Genomic DNA, 23,004 nt, shown 5'->3' with positions numbered 1-23,004 from the left:
TTGAGCAGTATGTGGAGTATACAAAATAGGGCAATTCTGCACAGCAAGACAAGCAAACACGCAACGAGGCTTAGTGTAAAGATATTAAGGTATTTATTTATAACAGAACATCTATGAAAAACACTAAGGCAAATCACGGCAAACAAATCAAACACAATTACTCTACGGAGTAGAAAACGATCAATCCCCCTAGCAATATTTCGACAACTCTAGGTTCTACCGGTATCACTTATTTTCAGACAGAGGTGTATACCTCAACCTAGATGACACTCGAACATTAGTTAGGATGGGAGAGAAAAAGATAGGCAGGTCATGAAATCAACACAGTTCAATCCTTCGTGAATAAAATGCAAGGCAGGAAGGCAAGAATCACAATAGATCATGAAGTTCAGAGGCCAGGCCCACTCTGAGAGAGGCAAGGCGCGATGTCCCAAAAAGTCTCTAGTGGAGATGCATTCAAGTCTTAGTAGCAAATTGTTATCGGCAGGTTGAACCAGTTCAGAACTATAAATGAGAAAAGCTTGGAGGCGACCCAACGGAAAGGAGAGGATTAAGACACCTCGCTCAATCCGAACGAAAGGGAAGCCAGGCAGACACGGTACCTTATTGTGGAGGGCAGCTCCGGCGGGGGCAGATGTTCCTGGTGGTGGATGCACGTCGGGTCTTTGCCAAGAGTAGAGAGGTTCTCGTTGTCGAAGAAAAAGGAAGTCCGGTGCACCACCAGGGAAGAGACCAGCCGGGGAGTGCTCCGTCACAAGGCACCACCTTTCGGTCGCGGTACAGGGGTAGTGGCTATCCGGTTGCCGGGGTGCTCTGCACGGGCAATTCGACCACTGCGTCCTGAGGCGAATAAAAAGCAAAGGGGGCTGGTTGTTCCCACCAGCCAGGGGAAGAGACTCTCCGGCAGGGAGATCTCCTCTGTCGTCGGGAAGTGGTGAGTCGGTTCCGCAGGGCTCCACCGGAGGTGTCGTCGTGCGGGTCGGCTCAGCGTTACCCTCGTCGGATTCTTAGGTCCTGTGTCGACTTCTGAAGATCCAGTCCCAAAAGCCCTGCTTTTATGCAGAAAACCCCCATTCATTCAGCCTAGCTGTCAATCAACACATGCTAAGTGGTGAGCGGGAAGGCTCACCACTTGGGCCAATCACTCCAGAGTGCGACCGGGTTGGCAAGGCAACTCGGTCCAGGGTGCCTAAACCCCCTCCCACACTCCTGTGGTAACCCAGACAGAATGGCACCACTTTGGAGGGTCTCTGTACAGAGCCCGCCAAAAGTGGAACAAAGGGCTCGACCTTTGGTTTAGGAGTCACAGAGACGAACACAGACGCCATTTTTCAAACTGAGTTCTGGCAGAAAATACCATACGATAAAACTTATTTAAGATAAGTAGATCGGTGGTTTGTTAGAGATTAACGAGAAAAAGTATCAATCTCCAACAATGGGACGAATCCCATAGGGTTATGTCCGGGGTCGAACATAACAAGTAGTTTCCACTGCCACCAGCCAAAACTCGACGAGGGGGGACGGGACAGTGCCCCCTCGAGTAACATGTCCAGGAGTAATCGAATTACCCCTACTAGTACGTCCACAATAAGATGGTTTGTACTAGTCCTGTTAGTAAATTTAGGTCTAGTAAAGCCAATGGTGACTTTACATGCCCGGGGAGACAGTAGTCAGTCCCCGGGTATGGAGTCTATGGTGGAGGTCCGCTAGGACGCCCCAGTGTTACGGCACGTAGGGTGCAGTGTAACACACATAGAAAAACATATGAGACCCTATGGAGTAAAAGACCCCATAGCCCAACGAACACATTGACCTTTAAAAGGAATTACACACACATACATGTCCAAGAGTGGGAGAAAAGAGTCTCACTCTTGGCAGGATGGAAAAAACAAACTCCCGAAATCCAGCAAAGCTGCTGGGGGACTCACTAGGTTAGGAAATTCAGCCTAAACAGAGAATTCTCCCTAACATTCGTATTCCTGTAGACTCACTACAAACTTAGGAATCCTGGATGATACCTTATCTAAACCCTTTGTGGTGAGAATCTCTTTCAAAGATTTGTGATCAAATCTCTCTGTAAACTTTACACCCCACGAAAAGGAACACAATTTCTCAATCGCCCATTTGATTGCCAATAGTTCTTTTTCAATAGAGGAATAATTCCTTTGAGCACACCTTAAAACCCCTGAAGCAAACGCAACAATGGACGTTCCTCCTTCGGTTTTCTGGAAAGTACAGCACCCAACCCATGAGTGCTGGCATCTGTCGTCTGTACACTTTTCCTCCCTGGATCAAAATTGCTGAATGTGGGAGCTTTTGCCAAAACTAATTTTGCCTCCTGAAATTCTTGTTCACGTTGTTCATTCGATTGGAATCTGACTCCCTTCTTAACCAAGATTCTCATGTTAAAAGATTTGTCTGCTTACCCTGAAATAAATTTGGCCTACTATTCAGCCATTTCAAGGAAAGAGGCTATTTTTTTCTTTATCTGTGGGACTGGGAAAACTTACAACATTTTTCACTATACTGACTTTTGATCTAATGCCTTGCTCAGAAATTTCATGTCCCAAGTACTGGATTACTGACTTCCTAAACGTGCATTTATCCTTGCTCAAGGTCAACCCAGCATTCATGAAAATATCAAGAACTTTCCTCAATCTGACACCATGCTCCTCTTGACTTCCCCACATAAATCAGATGATCTTGGATGCAAAGAACCCAGTCCATGTTGTGATACAGTTGGTACATTGTATGCTTAAAAATGGCGGCTCTAGGCACTATACCAAAAGGCATGCGCCTACATTGAAATAAACCTTCTGGAGTAATAAAGGCTGTAATACTCCTAAAAGATGGATGCAATTCAATCTGATGGTACGCCAATTTCAAATTTAAGGTACTCATCATTTTTGTTCCTTTGATGGTTACTAACATTTATGAAATATTGGACAGATGCCTGTCTGGTATTACACATCGATTCACAGACCTAAGATCAATATGCATCCTTAACTTACTGTTAGGTTTGTGCACTACCACTAAAGAAGACACCCACTTTGATGCCTCAGTTCTCTCAATGACCCCTTGCCTTTCCATGATTTCTAGAGCGCCTTTTACTGCAGTTCTAATCGCCAATGATACAGTTTTTGTACAATTGGAAGTGAATAGTTTTTTACTCTAATTCTGTGAATAACACCTTTCAAATTGCCTAATTCTTCACAAAACACATTGTTTTGGCAGAGATCATTTACACTTTCAATTGCATAAACTTCCTCATCTGCATTGAGGTCAAGTTTTATCTTTAACCTTCTTTGTTGTGACCAACTTTAAAGTTGGTTGTTACCTTTTCTATTCAAAACATACACTTTCCCCTTGGCTGACCTGTTCTTAAATGTCATAATCGCCCAAAACTAACTTTCAAGTTCATTTCTTTTACCATCATATGTTACAGGTTTGATATCTACAGTATAGAATGAGTTTTTTTTTTAATTTTTTTTTTAATCAGCAACAAAAATAGACTTGGCCAGTAGGGTATACTTTGTCCCAGAATCAATCATGATACTAATATTCAATCCTTCAATCTTAATGGTGAACATAGGTTTTTCCATGTCCGCATCATCATCTCCACTCATCTAAATTGCTATTGACAAGACATGTACATTCATCAATATCTTCACACAATTTATCAATACAATCAATATTTTGGGGTTTGGTTTTGCAACAGGACCTACAATGACCTCTACTTTTACACCTTTTGCACACAGATTTGATGGCTGGGCATTTGTCACTGCTAGCAATATGAAAGACTGTCACGACAAAAACATCTTCTTTCATCCTTCTTTGTTATTACTAAATTTCTTCCTCACTGCATCTCTTATTACATTCTGTTTTTCTTGTCAGTTCTCCTTGGGTGTACAGCTGAAATTTCAATTTTCTTAATAACCTGTTCAGTTATTTTCTCCAACACATGTATGCATGTGTTCCACTTCTTTTACCACTGTGAGTACTTCATCATTTGGGGGATTACTTTTGGACCACAAAGGCTCTCTTACTTTCTCATTACTGCATTCCAACATGAATTGGTCTCGTATTCTTTCATTCAGAGTACTGCCGAACTCACATGAAGCCGCTAGAACTCTAAGAGTTGTGATAAATTGCTCCACAGATTCTCAATTTTGTTGTTTCCTTCTGCAGAAATGGTATCTCTTTAAAATTATGCTTAACAACTTTGCATAATGTTTATCCAATATTGGTATACACTTCTCATATTCTATGAGGCCTTTTGATTATTCATCTTACAAAAGTGGAGGTATGTTTTATAATTGCTACTGGCCATAATTCCCCAAACAGTGCATTAAAATACAACAGAAGCTGATAGTTAAATCCTCTGGGACTGAGCGTTGATCCTTCATGGTGCCATCACAGCATGTTTAAATAGCATGTCACAGTTTGTAGATGACGATGAGCATTTAGAACATATGCCAAGTTCCAGCTGTGCCGGTCTAAACTTCTGTGAATTATCACCAGGATATTACCTCCTGAAGGTCCTCAAGCAGTTAGATTTTAAGTTTTAGGGGGATTACAAAATATTTGAGAGCAGAAAATGCCATTTCATCTAAGCCACACATACCACAGTGCGACCCATTAACCAATCATGGAGGTAGGAGAAGTGGGTTTGCTCCTGGTTATCTTGCTTCAAATTTCGGGATAAATAATCCTTCTAACACGGTAGTTAGTGCGATACAGGTTCGCTTTTATTAATGGTATTTGGAGTGGTTCTTCTCAATACAATGGTGAGTGTCTAGAACACTGTTCTGGCATTTGTGCGCTATCTCAGTCAGCCGACACGTGTTTCGACCCGTGCTGGATTCACTCGTATACAGGGCCCAACAAGAGCCAAGACTGCCCTAAGGACAACCACTACAAACACGACCAAGACCCCACTTGGGGCTCGCAGCATTGCTTACATGCCTTGAGAAAGACCCTCCGGGTCGAAACACGTGTCGGCTGACTGAGCTAGCGCACAAATGCAAGAACAGTGTTCTAGACACTCACCATTGTATTGAGAAGAACCACTCCAAATACCATTAATGAAAGCGAACCTGTATCGCACTAACTACCGTGTTAGAAGAATTATTTATCCCGAAAGTTGAAGCAAGATAATCAGGAGCAAACCCACTTCTCCTACGCACCAAATTGGGGTCCAGGCTAAACCCCAACCCACTCCTGTGATCTTGCGACACCAGAACAGTCTTCCAACCCAAATAGAAGTGGCGCTCAGCACGGGCAGGTTCCTATTCTAGAGCCAACCCAGACCCTCCAATCATGGAGGTACACCTCCATTTCACAGCCTTTAAACAGTGCATTGTGGGTATGCAAACTTGCTCAAAAGAATGTTGTTTTTACTTCGGAAAATTGCCTTCTTTGTAGAGGGGTGTGCTTTTTTATATATAGCATTATCAACCTAAGAGAGACAGCTCACAAGGATGCAGAGAACCACACACGTGTTTCACCCTTAGAATATTGGAGTGAATTAGGGTGTGTGTATAAAGGTGGCTGGAGTGGTTCAAATTTTTAATTTAAGTATTATAGCAGGCATGTCCTCCCATGCTCCTGCATGACCAGATTAGCAGTGCCTGTTGTCACTTTCACCAGTGCTGCATTTAATTTTTCTGAACATTATGTCATAGCATTTCTGGCTTAAACATGTGGAAGTCACTCCATTTTTTGTAAGATAAAATACTTCTATGCTCACGTTTTTTGGAGTAAAATTCTTCCATGAAAACAATTGAATTCAGTTGTATGGTAAGAAGACTGGTAGGGTTCTTATTCAGTCTGTTTTCTTTTATCTGCATAGAACGATTTAGAGAATTTAGGAAATATATTTCCAAAAGTCAAAATCTTGCACAGGGAGTGAAGGGGGGGACAGGGGGGGCAGAGTGGATGGAAGGACTCGGTAGGAAAATGTGCAAGTCTTATTTCAAATACACTACCATAGTAAAACAGTTTTTTGACATACATCAAAGTCGTTGGGCCTCACTGCGAGTAAAAAAGCTGCAGCAATTCTTTTACTTCCACTGTTTTGGCAGTAAATTAATTACTGACACTTTTACTACACTGCCAATTTCTGATTTTGGAGGTATAGTGGATGATTCACTGCCAGCAAAAAAGCTGTACTTTAATCCTTCACTTTACCTACAATATTCATCGGAATTGCAGCATCAGAATTACTGCTTGTGGTAATTCCACAAAATACCCAAATGGACACTAAGAGTGAGAACTGCCACTAACTTCCCACCACTCGCAATTCAATGGTAAGTGCATCGGGCTGAGTGATGGTAACAGTAATTGGTTTTGGCTGCAAATTTACAGATAAACCGCCAATTTACCACCAAACGCTTAATAAGGCCCCTTGGCTTCATGGCTTTGCCCAAAAAAGGCTTAACTGGAGCACTTGTTGTTACCAGAAAAACATAGGCGCCACTGACTCCATTTTATATCATGGTATTCTATGTTATGATGCTATGGTATGTTATGTTAATGTTAGGTTATTGGAATTTAGCCACATACCTGTGCCATTTGTATGGTCTCCAGGTGCTGTGGCAGATTAGAAGAGGTGAATCAGTTAGGTTATTGGAGAAAGAGGGGACACCCAAGACAGCTTTTCCTTTGTGTTGATGTGTGATAACTGAAGTACACTGAAATCGGAGTGCTGGTTGTCTGGAGGTGTTCTGAGTTCACAATTCCCTCCATAGAGCACATTCAGATTCATGGTGGAAAGCACGGGCATGAATGCATGCTGTGGGTTTTTGCACTTTCTTTAATATGCATCTAATTCGTCCCACTATTATGAGGGCGGTATTCCTTGACCATGGTGTTACTGTGGCATAGGATGAACCTAGTACACTCAGAAATCATTACCAGGGAGACATTTTTGGTGGGTGATGAAAACGTGAGTAATTTCTGGTGCACAGTGATTCCTTGGAATACAGACTGTGAAAAATACCCAGCTTTCTGTTGTTAGTAGACAACAGACACTGAGCCTCATTATGAGTATGCCGGTCCGGTAACAACGGTGCCGGTAAGTTACCAGCACCGTTGTTACCGGACCGGCGTACTGTTCTCGCAGACTTTGCTACCGTCCTCCCCATTCTCATTGAGTCCAATGCGACTCGAATGGGAATGGGGAGTCATTTTTTCTGGCGCCCGGCAATGGGGAATTACCAGGACCGCCAGGGCTGTAATACCCCGGTAAGTCCCCAATGCCGGATGCCAGAAATAAATTACTTGTTTTTTACCGGAGTTATGCAGTGTATGTGCCCCTTTAGGAAAGCCACATCCTATCACGTTACGTGGAAAGTTCTAGAAAATTAGCTCCATGATAGGGTAAGCATTTGAGGCAGCACTATGGCACAATATTCCCATGATTTTTTAATTTGTATTTTTTTGAAGGACAGGGATGACAATTTCGATCAGCAATGACTTGTACTACATTTACAGATGAAGGAAGCATTTGCATGAAGGGTGCCTAATCAATAGCATACAGATTAGAAAAAGCGGTGAGGCAGTTTATGAGGGACAAATCAAAACAAACGGAAACAAAATGTATATAAGAAAACAGGTGACTTATAAAGGTAATATTAACCAAATGGGGCAGATGTTTCAAACTAAAGAAGAGTACTAATTAATATATACAAAATGATATCATTATGCAAGCATAAACCGAACGAGCTAAATGAAACTGCGCACACCACAATGTTGCGCAGCGCTCGCGCCGGTCTCTGGAGCACATCTCCTTTTCATTTTCGGTCCAAGCAGATCCATTATTAATAGCACTCCTTTGCAAATGCTATTTTAGAAAAATCCCTCCTTTCATTGGAGCCGACAGCCTCCACAATGTTGCTGACCTGCAAACGAGTTTATGTTGGTGCTTTGGGCTCCTGGAATTGTGTTTACCAGCGAATATTTGTTCACACTATCTTGACCTTATACGGTGTGGGTCGCACGTTGAAAACCCACGCTAGCATTTTATATTCAGGGTATGTGCAACTGATGTGATCATGACCGATTCCTTCCACTGCAAACATATAGTCCTAGGAAGGCATTGGCAGAGAGTGGTAAAACATTGCCTGTTATTTATTTCTATTTTATTGACTTTTTGCCAACCAAGGGCAGCGCCGTTTTGTAGCACCCAAAAATGTTAATACATTTCAAACGTCTGCCAGCCCGCCATTGAGCAGCAAACAAAGAAATAGTGTTCATCAGAAACCCGAATACAATGCAAACAAGCACGGGAAAAGCCGACAGTTTTGGCTTATGCATGAGTATGGGATGGGAAATGGGTGTGATTACCAGAGCATATCATAGTCGTGTCTGGAAAATGTAATACGTATATAAAAGCCAAAACGGTTGGATTTGTCAGTGCTTGCTTTTAACAAGACTTCAGTGTAAGGGGCAGATATGAATCACGTGGCTGGAGGCACACTTGGTTAAGAATCCTTTATTTCACCTGTAGCATATTTATAGCTGAAATGAAACCACTAACCCTCCCCAAAATGCTTTAAAAAAAATAACATTGACATACCAAGGTTTGATGTTACTGCTTGAAAGAGCTATTTCAAATAGAACCCAGGAAGATGAGTCTTGGATGGGACGGGGTAGGTGGGTTGGGAATGGTCAAGAGAATTCTTTTTATTATGTTTTATTTTATACAGTTGTACAATGCAACGTTTAAATAATGGATCCCGACTCCACTTCATAATAACATACTTATTAAACAGTACATCAAAAAGCAGGGGAAATGGCAAATATAGCCTTCCGAATTCCCAGGCATAACAAAAAAAAAAAAACTGCCATGCCTCATCAGGTGAGAGCAACATCTGAATACCCGCCCGTCTGAGCGCAATTAGCCACAAGGAATAAAGTGCTTCACAAACCATTAAGTGTTGTTTTGTAGATTCAACACATTCTTCTCGACATAATCGGCATTGCTGTTGGTTCCGGGGGATATTTTGCCAGGCCCCAGTTATCTAATATGGCTTTACACTGTTGAATTTGATTTTAACGAAGTCCCAGACGACATAGTTCCCAGTGAAGCACTCGATGTATCCCGGTGTACCAGTTTGTGTGTTAAAGTATTCAAGGAAACCATATGTCTGCGATGTACTTGCCAACTTGATTATGCATTGCTCCAGGGCATCTGAGCGTAAAACTGACTTTATGTAGTTCTTAAATTTAACAAGTAGCCAGCTCAAGGGCTGGTTGAGTGCTCTCGCCAACCAAATGTTACCAGCAGCCTTCATTTTCAGTATATCACTGTTTGGCATGAGCCTAGCTCTGGATTGGGGGACCTTTTGCAAGAGAGCCATCAAGGAGTCATTTGGTGCATTGCAAATTTTCCAGAAAAGTGACATACAGCGCATTCACAGTTTTACATTAATAGGTTTAAATTAAATTCCAGATAAGGCATTGCAATGGACACACGTGGGGGAAGTCGGAGTAGTCTCCTAAGAGACTTTCCTTCTAATCTTACAATACTCTACACCTGAGATAGTGCCCATATCGCCACCCCATAGAGGATGGTTGAGACAATCTTGGCCTGGTATAGTTGCAGGAGGACCTTTAGCAAATATCTGCCTCCCTTCCCAGAAAGGGAGCCTGTCAATAGCAGTTTGCAGTCTAACGTGTTCTAGGTTGCGAGTCCCCCGCAACTCAGCATCTACATAAATCCCGAGATATTCAAACTTGTAAGCCACCTCTACCTTTGCACCCTCCAAGGACCAGGACACCCCTTTTTATTCTCCTGCCCCTCATGCCAAAAACCATAATCTTAGTTTTCTCAGTATTGATTATGAGACTATTATGTTCTGCATAATGTGCCCATCTATTCAGGGTCACCTGCAGACCCCCGGGGGCCATGGGGGTTTAAGATGAAAAGATCATCAGCGTAACCCAACGACTGAATTGAAACATCCCCTAACTTCGGTGGGTTTGCTGAATGATTAACAACCTCCCCTCCACGGTCTGCCAGGTAGAGACTGAATAACATGGGTGCCAACATGCACCCCTGCTTGAGCCCCTTGTTTGTGTAAACCTAGCCATAAATCCTTCCTGCCTGATTAACGCAAACTTTGACACGCGTGCAGGCGTTTAATTGAATAATCATTTTGAGGAGTCCTGGAGATATATTTCCATGTGTATTCCATAATTTAGGTCTGTCTACCGTGTTGAACATTGCAGTGAAGTCTATAAATGCGGCGCACACTGAGGTTTTATGGATAGAAAAGGCCTGCAGAATAATTGCAACCAAGGCCAGCCTATTAATTGTGATGTCACACCCCTTCCGGAAGCCTGTCTGATTTAGCGGGATAATGTTATTGTAGAGATTTGCATGGTAGCCTAGCTGCGGTCACGTGTGCTCTCTTGTGATTGTTTAGAGCGAGAGCCGCGTGACCAAAGAGGCGGTTGAGATGTTTGAAAGATAAACGCTGCGCTGCACTAGGGCTCTGGGGAGCTCCTTAAAATAAAGAACCCTCCTTACGTATTACCGTGCCGCCTCACTTCCTTCATTGGCAACGAGGCAGGGAGCGTGCCACGGAGCCAGGTTAACGTCCCTCCTGGGGAAGCAGTGGTGCCGGGACGTCCACGGCGCTGTTGTCAGGTCTTTGCGACCGACGGAAGCCGCACAGCGAGAGGAGAGGTGTGGGGCCGCAGGGGGACTGTCTCCGTGGCGGCCAGGGAGGGTGGCGCTGCAGGGGGACGGTCTCGGTGGCACTGCAGGAGGACGCTCTCCCCACCTCTGCTCCGAGCCGGCGCAGCTGTTCCTGGTTGGTGCCGCCCACCCCGGCTCTCATTGGGCGGAAAGGTGAGGAGCAAAGGGGGAGAGGGGGCTGGGCACAACCAGAGGGGGAGGCACAATTAAGAGTAAGGAGTGGATGCAGGGCCACCCAGAGGCCAAAACAGAGGGAAAGTGCCTCCCAGAGGATACCATTTAGGAGAAGTATCGAGACTGTTGAGCTGGGCACCAGAGGAAATATATTGCTACTGTGCAATTAGAAGTCACTGAAGGACTTGCAAGGGCAAAGAGGAGATTACAATAAGTGACATAAGTCTGTGCATTGGTGCAGTTAGTGCAATTTGGTGTGACAAGAACACCAGGGTAATCCATAAAGATGGCTGCAGCGAGTATGTCACCACCGCCTCCGTTTCTGTCAAAACCTGGTACTCCACCAATAAGGTGGGACAGGTGGAAGAAATTTGACACTTACCTGATTGCTATAGGAGGGGATAAGTTTGCATCGGCAAGAAAAGAAGCAATTTTACTACACAATTTGGGAACTGAGGGCAGAAGTGTTTATGATGGATTACCTGATCTTCCACAGCAGGGCCAAGGAGAGGTGGACCAATATTCTATGGCAGAAAGAAAATTGGAAGTCAATTTTGAAGCCAAGAAAAACATAACGTTTGAAAGGCACAAGTTCTTCCATAGGGTACAAGATCCACAAGAACCAGTGGAAAACGTTATTGCGGCGTTGAGGTCCCTTAGCCATACGTGTGAATTTGGACTGCTCACAGATTCTCTTATAAGAGACCAATTGGTCCGATGCACGAATAATGTAAAGATACAAGAGAGGCTATTGTCAAATGATGCATCACTGGAGTCAGCCATAGACACGGCAAGAAGCATGGAACAGACCCACAAATATATGTCAACTATGAAAGGAGACAAGCAGGAGGGAGAAGTGGCTGCAGTGAGGGGATTCCGTAAGGGGTCCCGAACAAGGAAATCAAATGTTACAAGTGTGGGAGCAACCGTCACATTTCCACAAGTATGTTTTGTCCAGCCAGGAATATCGCGTGCTTGAAATGCAAGAAGAAGGGTCATTTCGCGAGGTTTTACCGTGAATCGGGGATGGTGCAGAGCATTGAATCAGGCGGATGAGTACCTGAACAAGAAGAGGATCAAGCGAGGGGAATGAGCAGCCAGGCAAAGCATGTGCTAGAAATATCAGAAGTCTCAAGCAAGGGTGGTGCACCTACAGATGTATTCATGGTCAATGGAAGAGTGGTGACAATGAAGGTGGACAGTTGTTCACCATGGACTTTGATGTTGAAGGCAACATTTTTGAGTTGCATTCAAGGAGACGTAAAACTATTGAAAAAGCACGATATAGAACCCTATGCATATGGGAATATGAGAATGAAATTGTGGGGATGTTCCAGGCTTCCATTAAGTATAAAGGGAGGAGCTGCGAATCAGAAGTATATCTTACTCAGGAAGGTTCATCACTCCTGGGATGGGGTGAACAGTGGAAGTTGGGAATTAGAATACAAGCGAATGCTGAAAGGCCTATTGATGTAGCCGAGCCGAAAGACAAGTGGGAGAAGGATTACCTTGGTGGCCGCTAAGGTAAACGGAGACATTAGACTGTGTGTAGATCTGCGAGATCTGAATAGGAACATCCTAATAGATAGACATCCTCTGCCGATAATTGGTGACAAATTATCTGTGCTAAATAATGCCAAAGTATTTTCAGTCATTGATCTTTCCCAGGCATACCATCAGATTCCACTGAAGGAGAATTGTCAACATTTGACGGCATTCATTACGGTGTTCGGAACATTTAAGTATTGTAGGATGCCGTTTGGGCTCACCTCGGTGGCAGCTGTATTCCAAAGGGTGATGGAGACGGTGTTGAACGGAGTAAAGAACATTATCGTGTTTCAGGATGATTTCTGATATATGCTAGTTCCACCGAAGAACATTATGAGGTGTTGAGACAGGTGTTGAGCAGATTGAGTGAGGCAGGGTTGACGGTAAGAAGGAGCAAGTATAAGATTGCGGTGCACAGGGTAGAGTATCTTGGACATGAGATTGATGAACAAGGGGTGAAGCCTAAGAGGAATTTAGTGGAGGCAGTGAAATGTGCACCTGTGCCAGAAGATAAAGAGCAAGTGAAATCATTTTTGGCTTTGGCCGAATATTACCATAGGTTTGTGAAAGATTTTGCCAAGGTGTCTATTCCCCTCATAATGTTGCTCAAGAAGGGTGCGAAAATTGAATGGTCAGCAGAATGTGATGTGGCTTTTGAGTGTATTAAACAAGCAGTGAGTGAAGCACCATCTATAGGTAGATTTGATCCCAAGGATAAGATTGTTTTGGTGGTTGATGTGAGTATGTTGGGTCTGGGTGCGACATTGGTGCAGTATGACAGGGACAATACAGAGAGAGTTATTGCATTTGCGTCTAGAACGTTGAGAGGTGCGGAGTGCAAATATTCCGTTATTGAGAGGGAAACGTTGGCCATGTTCTGGGCGGTGAGTCATTTTAAGTATTTCTTGTGGGGGAGAAGATTCATTGTCAGGTCGGACTACAAGCCCATGGTTCAGCTGTTTGAGAGTGGAAGATGTTATCTTTCAATTTTGCCAAAATAGCAGCATCACCAAAAGATGATCATTTTTGGGCTCCTCAGGCCTACTTTTCTTATGGATGGGAATAATTATGCTGTCTATCCATGACTTGGGGATAATCTGCAGTACCCCGATTCAGCTAAACAACCAATTAAAGGCTTCTGCCCACACTGCTGGATCCAACTTGAGCAGTGAGCTGCACATCCCATCAGGGCCCGGCACCCAAGATGATTTGCAGGACCTAATTATGTTCTCTGTCACTGCTGTTTTCCGTATATGACCATACAGTACCAGTGACATGGTCTGGAATCTTATAGGACGCCTCTCCTGTGAAGTGTGTGCCACAAAAACTCCTGAGCGTTGCCTAGAAACCCTGTTTAAGTCTGTATGTTTTGGTGATTTCTCATTGATTATTTTCCAAACCTACACAGGAGCACTAGACTGACGCAACAAAACCAGAAGGTGCCATTTTGTGCATTCCTTTTTAAGTTTGTGGTCCCTTAACCATATCGCGTACCCTTTCTTTGCTGTTCTCACAGCCCCAGCATGTGCAGCGGTATTTGGGAGATGGCGCGCAATTCCTGGCACAAGTGTCTTTTCTTGGCCTGGATTTCTTTATAGTGTGTGTGTTGGTGAGTCTTATGGTAACACAGGGCAGTTTTTTTTAAATTTATTTTGGTGGACCTACCGAATTAGCCTTAATATACTCCATGCAGAACTTCAAAGTAACTTATTGTGCTTATAGCGGGCAGGATATTACTCTTACGACAATTATTACCCCCAACCTGGCAGAAAGCATTAAGTCTGGCCCATACCTTAGTAGAGGCCTTCCAAAGGCTCTCATTGTGCCAAGATATCCAGCTCAAGGTGATGTTCACCGACAGCCGGCCAAGATCAACGTGAGCCGTTTTAGCCAAGATACAATTCAGTTTCAGAAACAGCATGAGTGATCACCCCCAATGCAATCCCCCACACACATGTCCACAACTACATTATTGTAGTTGTCAGTGGCCCCACCACCGGTCAGCAGGGAGACACACCATCCCCAAGAGCCACCTCTGGCAGGTCTGAAAAGGCCACAGTCTGGGCACCTTGTGCTGCTGTCCCTCCTGTTCCCTCAACACCACTACGACATTGCAGCCACCAGTCCATGGTGGCAGGGACACCAACACTTACTTGGAGGAGGAGGACAACGACACATCCTACCCCTCCATCTGTTATATCTCTGGCCCACCACACAGCCCTCCACCAATGCCCAGCATACTTCACTGGACGCACGACTGTATTGAGGATCGGCAGTCCAAACTCTCGGCCATAGCACAGCAGCAGCTTGACTAGATGCGCCTGATGTGGGAGTGTTTGCAGGTGTTGAGATGGAGGACTGCCAGGTCACTTGGACCTGCCACTGTCACCCTTGTCTCACTTTCTCAAAGGGTGTGTGAGGGCAATAAGGTGGCCTCAGCCACAGGTGAGGCCATCAACCGCAGCTTACATTTGACTCTGCAGCACGTGCAGGGCCAGGGATCTGACCCATCATCCTCTGTCACCACCATGGACTCCGAGCCTGGAACCCCACGGCACTGCTCCGAGCGACTACAGTGATCTCAGGAGTGGGCAAAGAGCCCCATGGTGAAGAGGTTCAAAATGTGAAAATCGAACATTGGAAGGGTGCATCACTGGGTGTTGCTGAGGGCGGGTGTTTGGAGAGGGTGGGGGAGGGTGGGGAAAGAACGGGTGTGTGGGAGGACGGGTGTTTGGGGTTGCCACTGTTCATGTTTGAATACCGAAAATGTTGCTTGAAGCAATGAGTGGGCACTCCTTTTTTCACACAGGTGCCTACTGTGATAGTGCATGAAATGTATGCAGTGCAAGGGCTATGCAGAATGCAGGGTAACATTCTAAGCAGTTGTCAACCAGTTATTGCTGAGCCATGCACCCATTACTGGCCTACATGCACTCTGTCCGCACAGGCATGGGACCAGCTGGTGCTGCATCATCATCCTCTGGGGAAGGCATGTCTGGAGCTGGGGGTAAGGGTATGTTGCAAATGACGCTGATGTCATGCAACATTGCACAGGCCAGGACTATCTGTCCAACCTTCTCTGGCCTGTACATCAGTACACCCCCAGACTGGTGTATGCATCTGAATTGGGCCTTCAAGTGGCCTTGGGTCTGCTCAATGGCCACCCTTATCCTCACGTGGGGCCTCTTATATGCCATTTCCTGTGGTGTCTGGGGTTTCCTCAGAGGGATCATCGGCCATAGAAGCAGTTGGTATCCTGATTCACCTAGAAGGGGGGTAAGACACAGGTGTCACTCATGGTGCCGTAAGTGGTATAGCCTGTCACGCATCATCTCAATTGTTAATCTGTGCTTGCATGTCCCATTTCACATTGTGCCACACTGTTTCACATTCCAGTAATTGAATGCATATTGAGACACCAAAGGGGTTTTCCAGTTTTACATTTTGATACTTGGACACAGTGCATGGCCAACACACATTGCCATGTGTTTTCTGACTGTGAGGGCACCATGCCATGAGGGTTTGGGCTAAGCCTGTGCATTGCTGCCATATGTGATACCTGATGGGGGTCTGGGTCACATGTGAAGTTGGTTTGTGTCATCCATGATTGTGTTTCATTACTTGTGAACACAGTGCCTGCCAGGTCTGATAGCAGGCTAGTGACCCTCCGTAGTTGTTTGGCAGACTCTCATCCCATGCATGGGTGTGTCATTGGATGGCACAGCCTACATCATTGCCATGTGCAACAGTGTTGGTAGTTTGCACTGCACCTAGTATTGGCCTGTACCCCAGAGCTTACACCAGGTGTGTCTAGGCATGGACAGCAGGCTCCGCTCTTGTGTGTGTCATCGGAAAGGCAGAGGTAAATGTGCATCACTGTAATGTGTTGTTCCCTGTGACTGTACGTAGAGCTTGGTCTTCGTTGTTGTTGCTTTCAGTCATCTCCTGGCTTGACACCAGGCTCTTGGGGGTGTCCCAGGATGTACATGTGATGGCCCTAGGTGGCCATGTTAAGCCATTCACTGCCATTGCAGTGGTGGTGGGCTGTTGCATTCTGGTACCTGTAATGTATTACGTGTGGTTTTCCTGTTGGTGTTAGATAGGCCTGGTCAGTGACTGATGTACCACTGTCATGTACAACTCCTGTTTGCTGTGTGCTGTCATTTGAGGGGTGCTCTGGTAGGTCCTGCATGTACAGGGACCATTCTGCACATGCATTTGTGACATTTTTGCCCCCTCTCCTTTGCCTGTCAATCATGCTGTAAAGTAAATGGCACTGTACATGTACTCACCTAACATTCAGGTCCTTTGTCCTCTCTGATGCTCCATGTAGGCCAGCAGTGTGCTGTTAGTATCTGCATGTCAGTGAGAGCCCACATTGTGGCCTTTGTGTGAGGAATCGCTCCATGCACTGCCTTGCCACCGGCATCCCTGTCATGCTCATCCTCATCCTCCTCCTCTCTGTGGCCTCCTGTTGCCTCTTCTGGTATTCCAGCCCCTGCTGGTGTGGATTGACATGCAGCACCTCCAGCTCAATATTTGCATCAATGACTGGCAGCATGTTTGTTGTGGGAAGTGTTTGTGTACTCTTCCTGTGTGCATTGGAAGCAGCTGGGTGGATTGGGTGCACCTATGTTCTTATTTCCTTCACCTGTGTCCATGTAACTTGCTGTTCTGCAGTGTTGTTATCTTTGCCTTGGTTTTGCCGGTATTACCAGCAAATCCAATCCCATAATGTGCTGGTGTTCCCATTGTGCTGGTATTAGTGGCAAAGGTTTCCAGCACATCCGGTATTTGCATGCCAGTATTACCAGCACCAGTAATTCCGGATGCAGTGATACCGTTGCTGGTAATTCCGGCAACTGTTTTCCGGCAAACTCAAACTTGCTGGACCCGTAAAAGTGCTGGTGAACGGTATTACCAGCACTTTTACCAGATACCAGCAAACTCGTAATGGCCCGCAATGCCTAACTCACATTACAATGTTCAAAACAAGAGGACAATTCTTGGGGAATTGGACTTACTTAAAATAGGTGACAAACCGCACGCTCCGCTTAGGAAGATAATGTTATAAAAGAAAAGACAATGGTGAAAAAGGTGATGAAATATACATGGTCAGGGCCACAAAGAGGACTATATGTGAGCTTACATTGCTAAAATTTACTGACCAACAAGGAAATGAGATACCCATATGTTGGCACAGACCCCATTTAAACCTAATGGGAGAGATGTTTACCTCTTGAGGTTGGGTGGAAGGGATGGTGAGATGTAGAGCAGAAGAACTTACAGGAATCTCATCGAATCCTGTATAAAATGCAAATAAGAACTGCCTAGATTTATTTTATTTATTTTATTTTATTTATTTGTTACACGCCCAGACCCTCGGGTGTCACGGCGAGGTTATAAGACAGCTTAGAAAATAGTCATATTCAAACATTACATTAGTTGCATTACATGATATAGGTTACAACATATTCACAACAATATACAGTGGCCTAAGTATTCACAACAGTATCCGATGGAAGGGGTCCTATCTTTGGGTGCTAATATTGGTTGAATAACCAGGTTTTTAGCTGTTTCTTAAAGATCGTGAAGTAGGATGCTTTTTTGATGGTGATGGGTAGGGTGTTCCAGTGTTTGGGGGCTAAGGTGGTGAAGCTGCTGCCCCCTGCTCTTGTGGTTTTGAATCGGGGGGGGGTCCAGGAGGAGTTTGTCGTTGGATCTCAGTAGTCTTATGTTAGTTTTAGGATGCAGAGTGTTATTGAGGTAGATAGGTCCTTTTTTTGTAATGCATTTGTGGGTGATGCATAATGTTTTGAAAATGATGCGGGCTTTGATGGGGAGCCAGTGGACATCTTTCCTAGTCTTGGAAATATGGTCTGATTTTTTTATGCCTAGCGCTGCCCTCAGGACTAGATGAATGGAAAAAATGTGCCAGACTGTTAACATGGGTAGAGGACGAATAAGGGCCAGTCCACATACCAAGGATAATGAATGCATCCCTGTGTTTCAGAGACAATAGCACTGTGAAGGTAGGGGACAATAAATGATGCACATGCATCATGGATATGCCAGGCATGAAAGTATTCACAGCAGTATTCATGGATCACCATTGGCTTTGTGGTTCACAGGCCCATACACAGCTGCTGCAAAATTAGGGTGGCACATGCTCACTAGCAGTGTTACATGCACCGGCACTGGTAGTGCCCAAAAGTGATGTGGTGCAAATAGGACACTACCCTATGGTAAAAAAGTATCAACAAGAGAAAATATACGAAACACTACAACACACACAAAGGGGCAATTATCTTTTTAATCGATCTAATGATGGACTAGATGCTATCCCACCTGAACACAGGCTGTTCAGCAAAGCATCCATGTTCTTCTCATCCCTTCTTGCCCTGGCTTGCAAACAGCAGTAAATGCCAAATGGTTGCAGATAACTAGATCAGAGTTATTGCAGGCCGTAAATGCCACTGAGATAGGGCTCAATGCGATTAAGGAGGAGCTGAGAGCTATCAGATTGATGACTGTTCAAAACAGGTATGTCCTTGACCTCCTCACTGTTGTGGATGGAGGAATATGTGCAAAAATCAGCTCACATTGCTGTACATTCACACCAGCACACAATGAGCAAAATGGGAGTTTGACGGCAACAGTAACATCTCTGCGAAACTTGCACCCAAAGATAGTCCAGGAAAGCAGTTCAGCTAAAGATGAGGACTGGTTTGAGACACTGTTCTCATGGGTGCCTCCCTGGTTAGGTAACACATTTAAAATAATAGTAGAAGTTCTGATATTTGTACTAACAGCTCTCTGTGTCTTGCAAATAATGTTAGCACAGTGTAGAAAAATGGGGAAAAACGTTGTAGAGAACCACATGATGACATTAGTTTTGTGAAAAGATAGCGTGGTACACGTCCATACATCAAACAGACAAAACACCTCAGATGCACATCATCAAAAGACCTATTGGACCAATGGCACCAGGCTCACGCCCCCTCTCGAACCTGACAATTACATACAACACTGGGTCGATAGTGAAGGGGACGGGGATTGCTGCTTTGACATGCGGTCCAGAGGAGTACATAGAGCAGAGAGGTAGCTTGAGGGGGGGTGTAAAGTGTGCATAATACCTAAATATGGGTACGAAGGATAATGGAGATGTCAATAAATTGACAATAAGGAGAGTGTGATGGTGCAAATGAGAGTTGCACTGGTTCTGGCCACGCCTACACCGGATCCCAAGCATCGACGAAAGTACAAGCTGAGAAACATTCCATAAACAGTCAGTAAAACACTAATGTTCATGCATCTATCATAAGGAGTAAAATAGGTTGTGGGACAAACATACAGCGAGAAGTAGTCTGCATTCATAAAAGCAGGGAAATGTTACAGAATACCCAGAGAGGGTTACACAACTAGTGCATACATGGGTTGGTAGGGTGAGGTTGCAGTATACACTGGCTGGGAGTAATGAATGACAGAATGCACGAGATGAAGAACACTAACATGGCAGAGGAGGAGCAGAAGTACCACCGTTACTCGGACAGAACCCTGCAAGGCCTAAATTCAGAAATATTGCAACTTACCACAAAATCTCAGACCTCTTGTTGCTCAGAGAGCAGCCCGAGCACCAAGCTCAGTGTGCAAAAGGAAATTCTGCCTAAGAGTTGAAACCACACCAGATAACGTTTTCCCAGGGCACAGCATGCAATGATTAGACTAATATGATTTTATTTGTAGCAGAAAGGAAACAGACATATCTTTGAACGTCATGTGCAAGTAGCAGCCATGCCAAATGATTCCATAATGAATAAACATATAGCACTCGAAGTGGCCACTTAAGAAAGGCACTACAGTTATGAAAGTAGAAACCCAAATAAATGGTCAGAAGTAGTTCAGCACAGCTGTCCCTCATCATGTTGTTGGAACAGTGACTATTTATTCCATGCCCAATTAACACACCTGCTAGGCTCATTGTGTATCTAGAGAGGAGGACAAAACACCAAGGCTATGAATATGTCTGGAAGAGATAACCTCGGCAACAGAACGAGATGGGAGTAACTTTCAAGTCCAGCTCACTTCGGTTCACCCATCTCTCCTTCCCCACCAGGTACCTTGGTACCGCATAACAGAACTAAGGCTGGATGATCAAATAATTAACCAATCAGAAGCTTCTTCACCTTAGCAACTATTTTAGTAGAATGCCAAATAATGGCAAATCAGATTGAAATGTATAATATTTAGAAGGATGAACACAGGAGGCGTTATCAGTTGTGAAAGAACGAATAATAGAAGTTTACCTATAGATAGCTATATGTTCTATATTACACTAACCAATTGAATAAGCAGATAGAAGTTATGATAAATACTAACTATGACATCAGCTGTGATGTTTTTTTCTAAATTAAAACCTTGTTGTAACTGACATCATTGTGAGATTGTTGTTTTGTACGCTCGCCCAGCCGTTCGTATCTGAATAAAGCTGGGTTTTCTCATGTACTTGGAGTTACTCGATTTATTGAGTTTTTCTCTTTACTGGTGTACTTTAGCCTATCATAACACCGAGCCCACCATGCAGGTGATTTTCCAACATCTAGGTAAGCATTTGTTGACACAACCCATGTGGGTGTAGGCCGAGCATTAGCCCGATATCCACATGGGGTAGGAAATTGTATTTGAAGTGATAGGCCTTGGCAGGCCGCTATTCATGGGGTATGTTTACATAAATACTTCAATTTAAGAGATGGACAAGTATAATCTAACTAGAAAGGCTCAGACCAAGCATTGGAATTTCTATTTTTGGCAGAAACAATGCTGTCTTCTATCTGAAAAGATCCATAAGAGCACAGTGCGTTCCTGCACCTGGCTTGTGACAGCAGAGACAAGACTCAGTGGAATGAGCTATAGGGGTGCATCAGACCAATCTACCTCACTGGGCATTGGGCTGCACGTGGATGCACAGAAGACATGCCCACAGCATGCCCTGTCTGGTTGGAGGCTAAACATACGTGATGATGGTCAGCCTAGAAATGCATCTTGCATGGGTAGGTTCACAAACGTGAACCTTCTTACCTGCAGATTGTAGGGTTTTTACCACTTGTCTATTATGTTACAAAAAGGGGCTTTTATGCAGTGCTAAATCACCACCATTGTGGTCTCAGAGTGTCAGGCGTGTCTGGAAATGATGCCGAAACATGTCTGTGCTTACTTGTGGTCTTGTGCAGAAGTGCTGTGATCAATCAGTTTGGGCTGGGCTGTCTTTTCAGAGTGGGACCAAGCCTCATTTCCATAAGGCCTTTCTCCTTTCTGTAATGGCAGGCGGAACACAATTGCCCAGCGCCCTTCCCAGAGCGTAGCCAGATGTTAAGATTAATTCTTAAAACGTGTAGACATGATCTCTTTTGTTTCGCGGTCATCTGGAAATGTGCCATATAGGGCCTAACCAGGTTATCCAGATGGGTGTCTTTTGGAGGAAAATTGAATTCAAATGGAAAGATGAGATGATGGTAAAGGAGGTGTGTGCATGGGTAAAGGAGTGTGTGCATGGGTAAAGGAGTGTGTGCATGGGTAAAGAAGGTGTGTGCATGGGTAAAGAAGGTGTGTGCCCTGGTAAAGAGGGTGTGTGCATCGGTTAAGAAGGTGTGTGCATGGGTAAAGAAGGTGTGTGCATGGTTAAAGAAAGTGTGTGCATGGGTAAAGAAAGTGTTTGCATTGGTATTGAAGGTGTGTGAATGGGTAAAGAAGGTGTGTGCATGGGTAAAGAAGGTGTGTGCAGCGGTAAAGAAGGTGTGTGCAGGGGTAAAGAAGGTGTGTGCACGGGTAACAATGGTGTGTGCATAGGTAAAGAAGGTGGGTGAATGGGTAAAGAAGGTGTGTCCATAGGTAAAGAAGGTGCGTGCCCAGGTAAAGAAGTTGCGTGCATAGGTAAAGAAGGTGCGTGCATAAGTAAATAAGGTGTGTGAATGGGTAAAGAAGGTGTGTGCATGGGTAAAGAAGGTGTGTGCACGGGTAACAATGGTGTGTGCATAGGTAAAGAAGGTGGGTGAATGGGTAAAGAAGGTGTGTCCATAGGTAAAGAAGGTGCGTGCCCAGGTAAAGAAGGTGCGTGCATAAGTAAATAAGGTGTGTGCATGGGTAAAGAAGGTGTGTGCATAAGCAAAGAAGGTGTGTGCACGGGTAAAGGAGGTGTGTGCATAGGACACATGCAAGTGGAGAACACTTTTTTGCGCATCAAGCGAATGGTGTTTGACTTCTGACGTGCTTGAGCAGCCATCTTACCCGCATCACTGCAAGCTCTTTATGAATGTTCAGAAATGCTAAAAGGCCAGTCCTGCTGCTTTGCTTTAAGATCTGCTATGAAGGAGTTCATCGCCTTTATTTTAGCTCAAATGTTGCCTCGAATTCATTGCTTCAGCAATTACCTCCGAAACGCATTGTTTCCTAAAACCCATTAGCATGTCAGATCATGGCGGCACTTGACATCCGAACATGCCTTGGAGGGCTGCAATTCAATTTAAGCGGCACCTCGTCAGCGCGCTAATCCTCCGCGCGAGCCAATTTCCAGGATTCAC

The sequence above is a fragment of the Ambystoma mexicanum genome, chromosome 11, assembly GCF_040938575.1.
Source record: "Ambystoma mexicanum isolate Mex_15411 chromosome 11, UKY_AmexF1_1, whole genome shotgun sequence".
NCBI classification, from domain to species: Eukaryota; Metazoa; Chordata; class Amphibia; order Caudata; family Ambystomatidae; genus Ambystoma; species Ambystoma mexicanum.
This window is presented reverse-complemented; position numbering follows the sequence as displayed.